This window comes from Panthera onca, chromosome B4, assembly GCF_046562875.1.
Source record: "Panthera onca isolate mPanOnc1 chromosome B4, mPanOnc1 haplotype 2, whole genome shotgun sequence".
Taxonomy (NCBI): domain Eukaryota; kingdom Metazoa; phylum Chordata; class Mammalia; order Carnivora; family Felidae; genus Panthera; species Panthera onca.
In genome coordinates, this window is record NC_138345.1 from 101,905,485 (window position 1) to 101,923,318 (window position 17,834).

The following is a 17,834-nucleotide window of genomic DNA, read 5'->3' on the forward strand; positions in this document are numbered from 1 at the left end:
AGAGTTATTATCTTTTCCTGATCAAGGGAATTAGTGTACTGATTATAGAAATGAGGAAGTGAAGACTCAAAGAAGTAATTGCATTTTGTGGATGTGTAATGCATTTGTCTATTGATCACCAGACAAAATTGCCCATTCTCACCCATGTTTTAACCTGATAAGAAAAAAAAAGACATATTATATAACACACTTGGAATAACTTGATTTGCCTGTTTGTTTTTAGCTATTAGACTGTATTTAAAACTCTTTGAAAATCCACACAGCATTAGATATTGATGTATTCTTTTAATAGATTTTAACATACACCTTGAAATTATTCACACAGCAATCTAACCTTAATATTTGGAAGATGCTTTGCTGTATTAAAGAAACTTATGTCTTTGCTACTCTGCTCTACCCTAAACATAAACAATCTTTCCCTGCTTCAGGCCATTGTTCTCTGAAGTCCTTACCTGCATCCTTACACAGCTGATTTTCTCACTTTACTCTGGTCTCTGCTCAAATCTCCTTTCAGAGCTGACTTTCTTGACCATTCTACCTAAAATAGCATCTTCTGTCTGCTTCTTGCCTAATTCTTTCAAGACTTACCTGTCTATATTTTTCCTTATAGCCACTGTTACAACCTGGAGTTATACTGAATCACTTTCTCATTGATTACATGAGAATAAGGAAATTGTGTGCTATATTCACCTCTCTGAACAGTGCCTATCATATCACAGGTTCTCAAAGAATAAAAAAAAGTGTGTGTGTGTGTGTGTGTGTGTATCAAACCCCTGTTGAATGAATGTAGAAGGAAAGTTGAAAACCAAGAGATTTAGGTAAAAACCACACACATTTGAAGCCAATTTATGATTAAATAACATCACACCCAAAATTTCTGAAAGAATGGATTCTTTTTTTGTCAGAAGTAGTAAACACAATATGCTATAGATAATTTTAACTTGGAATGATAGAAATGAGTTATTTAAAAACATTAATAAGCTTTATTAAGATAACTTCTATTGCAACAGTTAAAGGTTTACCATCACACTAATTATTTTGAATTTGCTTTAAATAAATAGAAACCAGTTTAACCATGAATTTGCATCAACCACTGGCCAAGTGTTAATGGTTATTTGCCTGCCTATGGGTAGATATATCTCCTAATACATTCCTGAGCATTTGAGCTTGCCCATTTCTTAGTGTAGGCATAGTATGAATTGATAAAAGATTTCATTAGGATAAAGGAGCAAAAGAGCTATATTGAATATCACCAAATCTCTAAGATGAGATAACTGTTTACTTATTCAAGTAATATTGTAGAAATACATGGTCACTTTTATCATTTCAAAGGTATCTCCATAAAAACACGTGTTAGAAAACGTCAGAAAAATCGTGCACTGTTTGTTGACAAGCCATTTAAAATTTCCTTTCTGTAGAGCTGTCTTCTGCTAGCCTTGTCAGAACTTATCAGATGTTTCTTTACTCCAATAGAAAAACATACTGTTTTTTAAAAAAATTTAATATTTATTTATTTTTTGAGAGAGAGGGACATACTGTGAGCAGGGAAGGGGCAGAAGGAGAGGGAGACACAAAACCCCAAGCAAGTTCCAGGCTCTGTGCTGTCAGCACAGAGCCAGACACAGGGCTTGAACCCACAAACCATGAAATCATGATCTGAGCCAAAGTCGGATGCTTAACCCACTGAGCCACCCAGGCGCCCTGAGAAAAACATACTTTTAAACATTATCTTCTCATATTCTTCTTCTGAAATTTTAAGTGTAAACGTGGTAATATAATGCATGTTCCTGGCCAGCTTAATGCTTTAGAGGTTCCAAATCCAAAAACATGAAGATAGATGACCCTGGATAGAGCTAAAATGCTATTCAGCATTTTTTTCCCCCATAAAGAAAATTAGAGCATACATGTTCACTGCAGAGACTATAAGCATTATGGGAGTAAACCCCATGTGTAGCCTGTGATCCTGTGTCCACAGCATGTTAGCACTACATCTGTCACACGGTACCCATTCAATATATCTTTGTTAGATCAAAAACAAAAAAAAAAAGTTGAGTTTGTATCAGTGACCTCCCTGCTCCCCTAAAAAGACGTATAACACACTGTTCACCATTTAGGTATGAATGATAAATGGCTAATTATACAGCCTTATTTTTGGTCTAAAATTTGCCGGTTTTTTTGAACATGGTATTGCAAAACAATGAAGTATATCAGCATGATAATTATGTAATTGGATGAAGATTTTATGCTTTTCCTCATGTAAAAACTACATTCTAACACTGACCTTCTGTCAAGAGCAACAGGGTAGATGAAATGGAATGAGAAACGGAAAATATATGTAGGGGTTCCTTCCATTCAGCAGGGAATAATAGCAGTTATAGATTTTCTAAAAGCGTTATTGCAAAGTCTTTTAAGTTAACAATAGTCACAAATATTTCTTCTTCCTCTATTCAGTGGTTGGGTCATTACTCTCTTATTCAGGAAGTTGTACAAGGGATACTTGGCTTTTCAAGTTCTGCATGGTAGTAGGAGTACTTTCTCATTCCTAGGTAATTTCCACTAATGCAGGTATCAATTACGCTTTCAAACTTTTCAATATTTCACCCATGTGTGTTATGGGTAGTGTAGATTGTTTTTGTTTTCCAGCCTTTGTTAATGCATTTGCAGATTGCACTGAAAGAGCCTGAGAAAATTACTCCGTACATCAGCATCAACAGTGCAAATTGTTTTTTAATCTATATACTGTACTATTGCACTACATTGTACAAACCAGTAAAGAAAAAAAAGTTAAGTGACTAACATTGGTTCTGGAAAGTTGTAGGGCAGGAGTAAATACACTTTTGAACACTTCTCAAAACTAAATACCAGAAAAGATAAATACAATAGAATATGAAACCAAACATACACTCCTCCCTCTTCCAACCATCCAGATTCAGAAACATTTGTGATTTCTGACTTGGTGATTAATTTAGCATCACTTGTGAAATTAGGGAAATTAAATTATTTTCCATGCATGTAATGTTATTCTCTAGCTAACGATCCTCAAATGAAGTTTTATTTATATAGATGTGTTAAGTGTGAACATAGGAGGTTACATGGTAATTGCAAGTTAATTGATTATAGCAGTAATAAATGTTCCTTTAAAACATTGTATGGTAACATTTTGCAAGTAAAGATAATTTTATAGCCAACTACGTTACCAAGATAATGTTCTTCTTTTTACACAACCATGTATATAGAACTGTTACCTTAACTGAATGTTACAATATTTTCTAACCACAGCACAGTATCAATTCCAATACATTTACGTGCCATGGTGTTTAGTTTATATATCTGACTTGCTTCACTGTCTCTTCTTCATTTTCTTTTTCTCTCTTGGGTGCAGATTATCAATGCCATGTAGAATAAACTACAGGAAATTCTGCGACTTTAAATCAGACAACGTCTTTCTCTTCAGTGTCTTTCTTTCTTAACAGTGCAATTCACTGTTAACACTTTCATGAAAGAAACAAAAATGTTATACTTCATATACTTCTTAACACACCCTTTAAAATTTGCCATACAATATTGTGTACTATTTTAATTTAAAAAGTTTATCGCACAAATTTAAATAAAATATGACTTAAAAGAATACTACCAAATTCCTTTGATATATCGATCATCTCAGAAAATCAATTGATCTCTTCAGAAACCTGCATTTGCTCCTTGTCGCCTTCGTAATCTCATCCTCAGGTTATCTACAGTATGTCCCAGTCTACTTTCCCAGCCTCATTTCTCTCTCCTTCCATACTTAACCTTATTCTCCTGTCATACTAACTTAGTGTCAAGAATCCAAACATGCCCAGTGCTTTTTTCCCTTGCACAAATTTGTTCCTCCGTGACTGGTACCTCCAACTGAGATACTTCTTTATATCAAAACTCAGGCAAAGAATGGTCATCCTACAAATACCACACGCTATTAGGGCTTTGGCTATTGCACTGGGTTTTAGTTTGTATACATAGAGAACTCATCAACTTTTCTCATTCAAGAGTTACGAGTGGATTCAACTATCCCTTCTCCACCATATCTTCTGGACTAAAAATTACTGAGAACAGAAATCCCTTGCAGTTTCTCATTTTTGTGTGTGGAACAGAGTTTGGCAAGTACTTTTCTCAAAGTATTCCACCAGGAAAATAGATTGATTATATATTATGAAGGAACGGCATCAATTGCTTTGGTGAGGCTTTCACAAATAAAAGAAACAAGAATTTAGTTGTTTAAACAGCTTTATGTTTAAATTACGTGAAGTAATGTGATACTATCAACTCTATATTGTCTTAGAAGTACCTACACTTTATTTAAATAATGACTAGATTTAGACGAGGCAGGTTGAATTTTCCTCTGGTGCATGTTGTCTCCAGTGGTGTTGCCTCAATTATTACCTCCAATGCACACTTACCTCCACAACTGACTGACTTTCTTTCTTTCTTTCTTTCTTTCTCTTTCTCTCGCTCTCTCTTCCTTTCTCTCTCTCTCTCTCTTTCTTTCTCCGTCTCTTTCTTCCTCTCTTCTTCCCTCCCTTTCTTCTTCCCTCCCTCCCTTCATTTCTCTTTCTTTATTCTATTTATCTACCCATCCATCCATCAATCAAATATATGGAATATATACATATATATATATGTATATATTCATTCTGAAAGTCTACATGGTGTGTGCATGTACATGTATATATTCTGTGTGTATATTTATGGGTGTGTATGTATACATATTCTGTATGTATATTTATGTACCCATAAACGCACCCACCAGAAAGAATAAAACATGCATAGTTAGGTACAGAATAAACACCTAAAATTTAAGATTTACCTAAAATCCACCAAAACCAGCTTCCTCAATAAAATTGAGATTCAAATAATCATCAAATAGTATCATTTGTGATGAAATTAACTATTAATGACACAATTGTTTCATTCTTCCCATATTAAAGTGTATTTTAACAAGTCTATAAGAACAATTTCCTTAGTTAAAATGGTATGTAAATGTTATTATGTACCTCTTGCAAATACTATTGATCAATTTTAAATCAGGTAAAATTTGAGATTTTAGATTATGCCTGATGCATTGATTGGGTCTTCCATGTTAACTTATTTTCATGGCATTTGCTTCTTTTTAATAAAGGAACATGAAGACCATGACATAGAAACAAACTCTGAGGGCAGTTTTCATGTGAATGTCAAGGTCCAGGATATCTATGAACCAATGTGTACTGTTGTATATATTTGTACACTCTATATTTACCAGCTAGAAATACAGAGATAAAGATGTCTTGAGAACAAGTTTAACATAAGAAAATTAAGAAAATTCAGGAGAATTTTTAATTTTGGGTTTGAATATCCCCAATTCACCCAGTCAAATGGGTTTTAACTTCCTGTTAAGGTGACAGTCCTTATTAGTAACCTATCATGTAACTTCCATACTAAACACATCACACAATTAACTCTGCCTTTTTTTTTCATAGAACCTATAAGAAAAGTAAATGGGTGCCTAATGGGAAAGAGGCTTAGGTTTGAGGGGTAGCAATTATCTACCTGGGAGAGAGAAACAGTGGTGGTATAGAATAAGATATAATATTATGTAGTCAGACATTTCTGACATGGGAAATGTCTAGAATGTTTGCCCATACATGGCAGAATGTCTTCTGTACCTCTTTTCCTTTCCATGAGGATCACGAATCTAATTATGTAAGCTTCATGTAAGCCTTTATGAAAATAGATCTGAATAAAAGATGTCATAGGAGATTATTTAAAATGTTTGTGCCTTATATAATAGCCAGACCCTGCCAAAATCAAGTACACAGAAAAACCAAAAAGCATACCTGGCATTAAGTGTGGCCGCCAAGTAAGTGCACCTCCACGATTCAACTGTACCACCAAATTGGCAAAGAGGATTTTTAGTGAAAGAATGCTGTGTAGACAAAGGAGACTGACTTGGGTTCTTCAAGAGTTCAGTTCAACAAACATTTGCTTCGAACCCCATATATGCCAGGAGATGTACTAAGTACTATGAACTGAAGGTTGGAAAGCTTCCAGTGACGTGGAGTTAACAACAACAAAACAGACTTTAAATCCATGTACAGTGCTGAGGTAGAGTTATGAACTGGGGTTTGACAGACAGGGACCCTTCTTCTACTTCTTTTTATCCCACACGCCTCCTAAAACAGTACTATAGAAACTCAACAGCAATTGTTGAGATTTGCTGGATTGTAGAGATGAAACCGTGGCTTCACTTGGGGCTGCCTCCAGGGTATTGACAATAAGACTGTGATTTGTAGTCAACTAGAAAAAGGTCTGCTTCCCACCAACCTCTGACAACCAAATTTACCATTCTCAATATAATTAGCATTCAAATGATTTCATTATATTGATATTTTAGTTCATGTCAGGATTATTAGCAAAATGAGAAATCCACATGTGGTAGATGGCACTACGTAGACTACATTAAAGTCTGTTAAAGTGAATTATGACATGATTATTTTCTGATTCTCTCTGTATCAAGGATATGAAAGTGATTATAATAAAATCAGTTTCTTTTCAAAAATGACACTTCTTTAAACTATAACTAAAGAGGTGATTACAATGCTAGGGGACTCTACGGCAGAAACACAACGATAGCACTGAGGAACACAGTAAAAGTTCACTTGCTGCTGTACGTAATTCCAAATGAATTTTAGTTTCAAATTGAAGGTGGGGCTTTTCAATTAAGTTTCCTGTCAGGGAGCCCAAAACTGACCGTTACAATCCCTGCCTGGAGTCCTCCAAAGAAATTTGCCTATTCTAAGGAATTACTTCTAAGAAATTAATCTTGATCATATTCTTTTTGACAGTGAAAATTAGTTGCTATTCATGTTAGACAAGTGAAGGATCAAAGAGTAGAAGCTGAGAAAACAACTCACCCATGTTTTTGCCTCACTTTTTCGGCTGTTATCCTATCCATTATTATCATTTCATGGATGACATGAGAGTCTTTTTCAAACCCAGGTAAAACAGTATCAGTTTTTTTTAAATAAAATTTTATTGAACTGTCACCCAAATATCTAATGCTAGTTGTTTTCTCTAATGAAAACTTTAGTATGATTTAACTACACATTCCTCCTATAATTTGATGGCTATTCTTTTTTTTCTCAAATACATGTTTTCTTAAATCATCTTTTGAATTCTCTGAATAAATCACTAATTTAGGATTTTAGAAGATTGTATCATGGTCATCTTAAGAAACGATAATTTTATCAGGGTTAAGTGGTTGGTTCTTACTTATGGCAAGGATCTTTTTTATATCCACCCCCTTTGGTCTTTTCTAGTTATCAATTTGTTTTTAATCTAGAATCTAATGGAATCTAGAGTCTATTGTTCTGGACTATCACTTCATATATTCTCTTTCAGAATAGAAATGCCATTCCATTCTTTGAACTTCTTACCATTTACAGCTCCTTCACATCTAAGAACTAACTTAAAATGTTTTATTCAAAGTTTATTGTTGCCATTATTTTTTAACTTCTAGAGTTTTTGGAATTCGGGGGTTGTTCATTTAATGAGTTGAGAGTTTAGCTGTTTGAGCTATCATTGACTTTGGGATTTCAAATCAGCACAACACATCTTTTAGCCGTCTCCCTGGTATTTTGCTCTTAACTTGAACATTCAAGTTTTGTAGGCTCTAATTAAGAAAAGACATATCTCTAGACTTCCATGGCCACACAGTTTTATTTCCTGCCTAATGTAATTTTAGGTCAATTATGCAGATGTTTAGAATTAAAAATTGTAAGACAAAGGTTTTATGCTTCTTATAAACATATCCTGAAGGTAATCTTACGATAGTAAATCTTCATATGTAGATGAAATTATTATGTTGATTTGAGAATCTTTTGTTTAATGTAGGAATTAGGATATTCAGGTAAAAGTTCTAGAAGTAGTAATTTTAAAAAGGTTACATGTGGAAAATTTTTTGAAAAAGCTTCTATTTTTAAGGCTTCTTATTTCTCTGAGACTAGGTATATTCAATTACTTTTAGAAACAGAATATACCTCAATAAATTGGCTAATCTAATCTTTTCCTTGGGGTAAGTATGGTGTTATCCCATTTTACAGATGAAGCAATTAAGATCATTTATTTGAATTGCTTCAGAGACTATACATCTAATAAGTAGTAAAGAAATAGCTGGAAAATAGATTTTCTATGTTCTCAAAGTCCATTCTAACACTACAGGGGCTTTGTTGCTAGGAAAAAAACAGGATTCAGGTACAAACAAGGCTGAATCTAGTTAGACTTTGGGTCCACCACTTACTAACTGCAAAAAAGTTGTGAACCAAGTTCTTTCATATGTAAATAGTTTTAACAACTACTTCACCACATCCTTAGAAATCTGAAAGTAATAAAGTATACAATCTGCTAAATGCAGCTTACTAAACAGCGTTTGTTTGTTTGTTTATTTATTTTAAATCACACTGCTTCTCCAGAAATAGGCATGTAGCCTCCTACAGTGAATCTCTGAAGAGGGCAGTTTTTCTGTGAATGTCAAGGACCAGGATATTTATGAACCGGTGTATACTGTTGTTTCTATTTGTACACTTTATATTTACCAGCTCGAAAGACAGAGATAAAGATGATGTCTTGAGAACAAGTTTAACCTAAGAAATTGCTTGTTTCCTTTTTTATCTCTATGCTTGTTCCCCACGTGGATATTAGGTAAAGAGAGGAGACCAGAGACCCCTTCTTAGCTGTGGTTTTTCATGGCTGGCCCTGGACTTCCAGCTTGGTCCTGTCCCATGGTGCTGAACTAAGCCCAGAACACAGTACAGCACTAAAGTTGAAACAATTAGCATAGAACTGTAATAATTTCATGTCATATCCCAACATCTTTGCTGGGTTTGAATTTGCAGCAAGCCAAGGCTTAAATAAATCAAATGTTCTCCTTCAACCTTAAATGTGTATATAGAATTGCTACTACACTCTCCCCACCCAACCTCAAAAACTGGGTAAGGTGAGTCAATTTATTTTCATTTCCTGTCACTTTACCAACACCCTCCATTTCATGAGCAAATGTGAAGTTTTTATAGCTACCTTGGAGTGTTTTGTAAAGATAGTTGACTTCTGCTTTTTGTGAAACCAGCAAAAACGTAGCTTTTAATCTAAGTATCCAGTCTCCAATTGTTGCAGTATTAGAATTTGTACAGAAATCTCTGAAAATAATCTAGTTCTGGGGCACCTGCGTGGCTCAGTCTGTTAAGCCTCTGACTTTGGCCTAGGTCATGGTCTCATCGTTCCAGAGTTTGAGCCCTCTGTCGGGCTTTGTGCTGACAGCTCAGAGCCTCCAGCCTATTTCAGACACGGTGTCTCCCTCTCTCTCTCTGCCCCTCCCCCACTTGCACTCTCTGTCTCTCTCTCAACAACAAATAAACATTAAAAATAGTTAGTTCTCTTATATTCTCTCTTGGGCCTTCCTCCTCTTTTCTACCCCATCCTTCCCACAGAGACACTACTTCTGCCATCACTGACACCCCAGCTTTTTCGTAGCAGTATACAATCAGTGGTCTTGATTTCAGTATAGATTGTAAGAAATATTCTGCTCTGGTCTGACAAAGCTCAGAAAGTGGCCCCTGCTCCCCTCTGCTGTGGATCAGACTCAAATGCCAAGCTTATTTCAGGTCATAGTTTCCCATCCCATTAAGGCTATTTGACTAGACCCTTCTTTTTAAAGAATAGTATGCCTTTTATCTCCATGATAGGTCTTTAGATCCTCTTACGGAAAATGCCTAGAGGAATAGGCTGATGAGAAGAAAGGAAGGTAGGAGACTCACAGAAGTCCAAGACCACCAACCATGCTTGATGGCCAAGAAGTCATTTTTGGCAGCCACCAATCAGCATCCCAGTTCCTTTTTTAACTTCAAAGTGTATTGTGCCCATCTCCATCCACTGGCAAATGTTTATTGAGCATCTAACTCATCTTAAGGGCCACTGTATTCCAGGGAAACACAAAAGCAAAGTATGCGGCATCAATTCAAAATCAGCATAGATGAAACCGGGGAAAATAATGAGATCACATATAAGTAAAAGCTAACGTATGTCTTCTAGAATGTAAATGCTCAACAAGCTTACAGAAAAGAAAACACATGAGGAAGCCAGTGTTAATTACCAAAGGCTTCATGGAGGTATAAGCAATTGTGCCTTTTGGGTCTTGTATTAAATAGCTGTTCATGGAATTACATATAGATCCTAAGAGTTACTTCAGCTTTCCTTTGTCTAAAATGGGCAGTCCCAATTCCATGACCTGTAGTAAGAGAACATTTATATAAACTCCACCATTTATAGCTTCTTCTGAATGTTCTCCATTTCTGTTTATTTGAGGACTCTAAAGGTGCAAGCAGGGGTGTGTATAGTCACTCTGGTAATAATAAAAAGAACAGATAAAGATCTCTACATCTGCATGCCTGTATCAATAGTACACATAAATGTCACTTCTTACATCAAAACCATAAATCACTTTCTGAATTCTCTCTTATTAACATCTCTTTCAATGGGATTTATTTTCCATTAGTTGAGCCAATGCATTGCTCTTTGATTCATCTTTTCTATTTTTCCCCATTTCTCTTCATTTAAAACTCATATAAGGCTAGTCTCTTCTACGAAAATGTTCACAGTTGCCCATTTTGATAAACAGAACCACATCCAGAAATATTTAGATCTGGAAGGCACCTTGGTGAATCACCTTTTTCCACAGTCTCATTTCACAGCTGATAAAATTAGATTAAGTGAGTTGTCTAAGGTCACACATTAGATACAGAAGAAGACTTGGATTATGTGACACTAAATTTTACTTTTGTCAATATACAATTATCCATTCGGCAAACATTTATTCATGTGGCAGGCACTACTGTAGGGATTGGAAGCCAATAGGGGCACCCACAAGCATAATTCTGCTCCTGTATACTCGTAATTCTGCAGGTTTCACCTCCCTTAGGTGTGCTCTGACTTTCTGCTCGATCTTTTATTGTAATAGTTTTATTTCTTCATGCTTTGATAGTGTCCTTATCTTCACTCGTTCCCAATTAACTTCCCCAAGCTTCTCATTTAATTAATTCCCATCCTCCTTTTCAAGATACAAACTGGCTCTCCTGACTTAGTGCCATTCTGCTTCATTATCAGCCCCCCATTCTAAAATAATTATTTTGAATATAATGGAAATGTTAAACATGGCTGAACCCAGTATGTCATGATTGTAACTGACTGCCAGCAAGTGCTTTAGTGGGTTCTGACTTGTCTAATAAAGTGTCACAACAGAAAAATGTGTAGAGCCTTTATCCCTTTTCCAATCTTTGTTGGTAAACATTTGCTTCTATCATAATGAGGACAGGTTTCTAAATTAAGCCTCCTAAATGGCTGTCAATGGTTAGACACAAAAAAAGGAAAAATAGACACATTCCTTTGTCCTCAATACGAAGCAAAATATTTCATTCTCCCTTTCCTTTCAAGAAAAATCCATATTCTGTGTTACTGCCTTCCCACTATTCCAGCAGCACCATAGGTACTGATAGTGGCCGCATTTATTTAAAGAAAACAATTTTTTTGTTTATTGATGGATTACTTTTCTTTTATTGCCTAATACTCTCCATTTTCCAGATAAATGTCCTTTTCTTTTATTGTTATATACAGAATGAAACAATCTTGTGCTTAATGGACAAAATAACATAGCCACAGTTCAGTGAAATATTTTGTAAGGGTACTGAAAAAACGGCACTTTATTTTTATTTTTTTTAATAGTTTTATAATCTCTTTTTTTTGGTAATGATTATTTTGTTCTTTCATAAAAACTCTCATAAAAAGTTGCAAGGATAGTTTAAGTTCCCATATGACTTTTACCTAGATTAACCAATTGTTTAATTTTGTTCTGTATCATTCTCTCTCTCTCTCTCTCTCTCTGTGTGTGTGTGTGTGTGTGTGTGTGTGTGTGTGTATATATATATATATATATATATATATATATATATATATGATATTATATATTATATTGTATTGTATTTGTGTGTTTATATACACCATCCATATCTTTTTCCTAACCATTCAGAATAAGTTGAAGACATGATATGTCTTATTCCAAGTGTTTTAGTGTATATTTCAGTATAATTCTGAAGAGAACATTTTCTTACACAGAACAGTTATCAAACACAGGCAATATACCAATGATGTAAGAACAGTGTCTAATTCATAGTACATATTCAAATTTCATCTAGTGTCACAGTAATGTTCTTAATAGCTAATTGTTTTTGTCCTATATAGGTCCAGGATCTAACCCAAAATTATGTGATACATCTATGTGTCATGCAATGCTTTATTTTTGTGTTTAAAATTTTACACTCAATCACTAATGACCTGGATAGTGTTTCTTTTTAAAGTAATCTCTGTTTGGTGACTGCTGTCCCAAGAATAAGAGTTTAAGCCAAAAGATGTGTAACAAAATCCCTTAGGATTAGTGATATCTGTGTTTAGGAAATGATACATCAACTTTGTAACTGTGTTCTAACCACAAGTTTTGGCATTTCAATAGGAAGGAGTCCAAGGAAAAGAACTCTGAGTTTATCTATAATTTGTAGTTTTGAGATTTAAAACAGGGAATAGAGATTTTGATGCCATCTCAGTCTACCTGGGGTGAAGGGGATGTTTACAAATGACCATGTTGCAAAGATTCATGATGTACACTTTAAAAAAAATTTAATGTTTATTTATTTTTGAGACAGATAGAACGCGAGCAGGGGTGGGGCAAAGAGAGAGGGAGACACAGAATTTGAAGCAGGCTCTGGGCTCTGATCTGTCAGCATAAAGCCCGAGGAGGGACTCAAACCCACGAACAGTGAGATCATGACCTGAGCGGAAGTCAGACTGAGCCACCCAGGCACCCCTTTAGTGCTCACTTTAAATCCAACCCTAAATAAATATTTATTTCAGTGATATGTTTCCATTAAACATATTAAAAGCTCCATTAAAATCAATATTTTCATCAAAATGAAATATTTGAGATATTTTAAACAAAGTTTGGATACTAACGTTAGTCATTTGTCATTCTTGAAACTGAGTCCTTCTTTAAAAAAAATTCAGCTATGTATTTTTAAATATTCAGCATTAAAATGAATACAAATAGTTCCCTCCTTCCACAAAACAACAAGTCAAGGATTTGTAATATTCATGCCTAAAGCATAGAGTGTTTTGCTTAATTCTATAAATAGAATCATGGTTAGCGCTGCAAGGTTCAGCAGTTTAATTTCTAGCTATTATCAAGCAAAAGTAATCCCTAAATTTCAGATAATTTCTTTTCTCTCCATGTCAGGTCTGCTTCTAAAACTGGATTAAAAATCATGAAAGAGTCATCAGATCTATTGACTGTGAATCCTCATACTGTTTTGTGAAAAATAGGTAAATCTCCCTAAAAAGATTCACATTTTTTTAAGTATCATATAAACACATAAAAGTACCAAGTCTCAATACCAGGAGGCTTTCTGAGTCAGACCTACTGATACCAATGACATTACTGAAAAGCCAGACAGTTGGCAGAAAGTGCAAAATCATCCTGTGCTATTTTCACATTTTTCCTCTAAAATAAAGAAAGATGTTTATACACGCAAGAGAAATTAGCTACGAGAAAAATACTGTGCACATCCATATTCACTGCATAGATTAAAAGTAAAATAGTTGTTTGTCCCCTACAGTAGAAAAGGCTTGCCCATTCATCCTTGTGATAGATCTGCATGTAAAACCAAAATGAAATCAAATCCCTGCAGATGGCTCGTAAGTCACAAAAACTGTTTAATCCTTTAACTGCATCCCTTTGGGAAGCCGGCCCCTGGGTAAGTCTCAATGTGTAATAAATATAATGTCAAATATTCTCTTAGATTTTTAGTAGAAAGCCTTCATTGACTCCAGCAGGGCCACCCACCCCCACAGCCCCCCGCTGCCACCTGTATTTCTTGTAAAGAGGTCTGTGTTACTCTGGTGCCTTAATATGTACACCCACAGAGTTTGGTTGTAGTTTTTGCTTTAATAAGAAAAGTGTCAGTAACCGAAACTATACGTAGAAATCTTATCTAAAATTGATTGCGGCTCAAAGTCGTATTTTAAGAGTCAGCCAGGCAAATCTAAGCACATTTTTACAATGCTCTTTCTAATGGCTCTTACTAGAAAACAGTTGCATTTCAAGCAGGAATAAAATGAAAACAGACCTTGGAGGCTTAACCATTGAACAGATGCAGTAAATGCAGCTTTGGAAATACAGCTGTCACTTCAGATCTTTTATGCTGAGTACCTATATGAGCCAATTGCCAGAGCTGCTGGCATTATTACATTTCTGCAGTTCTGTTCAAAACAGACTCTGTAAGATCTTATAAAAACAGAGTAACATGCCTATTATGAACCTATTTTTAAATATTTCATTCTTTCTTGGTTTTCATTCTACTTAAATTTTTGAAGACTAAAACTGATCAGAACTTCTATAAAAAGGTACTTGTCTCTAGCACTGTGAAATCTTTCATTTGTGAGTTGCTAACGTCAAATCAAATCAGAAATTCTTGACATCTTTATTACATTAAAGCAATTCCTGATATTGACTCTTGGGAAGGATTTCATTTTCTTACTCTCTAAACTAGAAGTTGTACTTTTTTTTTTTTTTTTTTTTTTTTTTTTTTTTTTTTTTTTTTTTAACACAGCCATGTGAGATTATTTTTCTCTTTACCCCTGTTGGGGGATATATATACATTTTTGTCAAATCTTTTTGAACAACACGGTTTGAACTGCATGGGTCCACTCAAATCTGTGATGTATTTTTTCCTCTTTATGATTTCCTTAACATTTTCTTTTCTCTAGCTTACTTTATTATATAACAAAAAAACATAATAAACAAAATATACATTAACTGGCTTTATGTTATCAGGAAGGGTTCTGGACAACAGGAGGCTGTTAGTAGTCAAATTTGGGGAGAGTCAAAAGTGACCTAAGGGTTTTTGATTACAAGGAGCGTCAGTGCCCCTAACCCCCACACTGTTTAAGAGTCAACTATGATGTCAATACTAAATATAGCACCATGTATTTAATTGACTAATAACTGTATGATTCTAAATAAATAATGTAATATTCTCTAACAATGTCTACCTAGATGAGTATTGTTTCATTTTCAAAGTAGAAAAGCTATACTGCAAGAAGCATCATCACAAAAATCAGTGTATCAATTACTAATAGAATCTTGATCTCTAGTTCTTCAAACCAACTTTAAAATCCCTAACAATCTCTGTCTTCTAATCTATATACTAAATGTACATATACGTGATGTTATATTGTATTTGGATATATATCTCTCAAGATTTTTTAGTAGAAATATTACATAATAAAATTAATCAGTCACATTAATGACAATCTGAAATGATTCTGAACTATGCAGTCAGCTAACCAGTGGGCATGTTGTTTTCCTTTATAGAAAAAAAGAATCTGAAAGAAAGAAGAAAATACCCCAGAATTCCTCGCAGAACAGTAAGTGCTTTCATGATATCATAACATGACTAGAGCCTCTATAAAATTCTACAAATTTCTTTTATAGAAATATTCGCCTTTCTATTTGGTAAGATAAGAGATTAATATAGCAAGCGAGTTTTAGAAGGAACCTTCTAAAACTCAATCCCAATTTACTGGAGGAAGCTGAAAATCAGTTATCCTATAATCCTCTTAAATAAGAGGCCAAGGTAATCCTTATGATACATCTATATGGCAGAACGTGTTTATGTTGATTCCATCCTGTCTTTTGACTAGCACTGTATCATTTTAATTCTAAAGAAGAAAAAAATTAAGTAAAATTTAAGCATCGTGCCTCACATTCTCTGTATGTGCTAGAAAAATATATTCATTTTGAACAAAATTTTAAGAAGAATCAAGATGTTTGTTTTGTTGTCTTTAAATTAGAATTATCAAAAAATAAAAAAAGGGCAACCATCCGTAGGCTTTAAATCTAAAGGCTTCTCATTAGTACATTTCTAATATTCTCACAACTTAACTATGACTTACATTTCCTTATACAGCTATTAACTGAGAGTAATAATTGTTTTCCTAAATATGTTCCTAAGTATGCTTTTTGTGGAGCAAAATTAAATTTTTATACCATTCTTTATGGTAGAATTTGTAACATTTTAACGATTTCCTAGATGCAAGCAATTACAAATTTTAAATATGTGAATATCAAAAATAATAAAGATGGAAAAGCAAAGTCCACATTGGTGAACCATGTTATCTCCCTTTTAATGCCATGGTTGTTTTCAAATGAGTTTGCAAACTCACTTCTAGGTTGAATTTTTAAATGACAGAATCATACATATTAGTTTTATATTCTTTATACAAGAAGCAGTTAATATTTATACCCCTCACAATTTCTTGGTCATCTTATAATTTCACTGTCAAGAGCCATCAACGGCTATTTTTTTGACCTATCTTTAAGTGATTGGGTCTATTATTCAGGTGTTACTTATAGAAGTTGTTTCGTTTGGATTGTACTTTTCATAACTATATTAAAATCGGATTTAGTATGGCATCCTTTGGAAAGAATTGATGTAAGTATTTAGGTCTTCTGCTCATTTGGGGCAATCCTAGAGAAAATGATATGCATGTTTCTGAGAAAGAAAACATGCAATTTCTTGGTGTGTTTGTGCTTTGTGGGAGTTTTCCTTTTAGCTTTTATGGTCTTTTATTTAACAACTACATACTAAATGACTCCTAAAACACTGTAAGGAAAAATTACTAACTCAAGCCCAAATTTAAAAATAGAGTTTATGCCTTAATGATTTTACAAATATTTTTGAAGAGAAATACTCTGAATTAAAACAATATTGTCAAAACACTAGAGGTGTCTTAATATAGGTCTTTTTCCAAAGAGTTCATGAATTAGGGATGTCAGTACATAAAATAAAGCATGATAGAAAGTGAAGACATTGGATAATGCAGTATTTTTCTTGTCTTTAATCTATAGAATATGTGTCTGTGTTGCAAGTCCGTGAATAATAAATGAGTTTTTACAATTTGTATTTAAATCAAGCCTTATAAATTAGCATAGGAAAGCCTTACAAACCTATAGTTTTGCCTCAAAGCTCATTGCTTAAGAACAATTTGGTAATTGATTAGAATATTACTAAAGATCTTTAGAGCACATTACACTTATATTTCACAGAAAAAATATGCTTAAAGATAAGAAAAATAAGAAAAGGACCTTTGGAAATTGTATCTTAAAATAATAACTTTTCACTATTACTGAACAAATGTTCGGTGGTACTTTCAAAAACTCTAAGGGTTGGTTCTCTGCAGACAGAATATACTGGATAGTGATGATGATGATGATGATAATAATAATAATAATAATAACAACAACAACAACAACAAAGAGGATACATTTAAAAAAAGCACTCAGATGCTCAGGCATTCTTCTTGGAAACTATTCACATTATCATAGATCTACTAAACCTCTTTAAATACTACTGGGAGTTGATGTTCTCACTCAAAGCATGATTATTATTAACAATCTCTCTTTGCTGGTACACCAAATAGAACAAGAGGTTTTCAGAAGACAAGTCTTAAGAGAAAATAGATTTTAACTAGAAAAGTGTTTCGTGATTCACTAGTAAATAAATATTATTTGCAAATGCCCCTACAACTTTCAATTAGTCAAACCATTCTCTATTTGAAATAACAAGTCCTTATAATCAAAGAGTATTGGGCTATGTGTGTGTATGTGTTTGCATGTAACAGCACGGAGTTAAGAGAAATTTCTCTCTAGTCCAGTATATTCA

General features: G+C 34.0%; 1 protein-coding gene across 5 annotated transcripts in view; it reads left to right on the top strand.

The window, feature by feature from the left end:
• Positions 1 to 17,834, top strand: part of SYT1 (synaptotagmin 1) — a 544,512-nt gene that overhangs the window by 177,734 nt on the left and 348,944 nt on the right. For 4 of the 5 annotated variants that reach the window (XM_060656890.3, XM_060656887.3, XM_060656886.3 and 1 more), the window contains one exon: positions 15,485 to 15,537. The exons of the other annotated variant lie outside the window; for it this stretch is intronic. The gene's annotated coding sequence lies outside the window, so the exon portion shown is untranslated. The remainder of the gene's footprint in view (positions 1 to 15,484; positions 15,538 to 17,834) is intronic. 5 annotated transcript variants of the gene reach the window in all.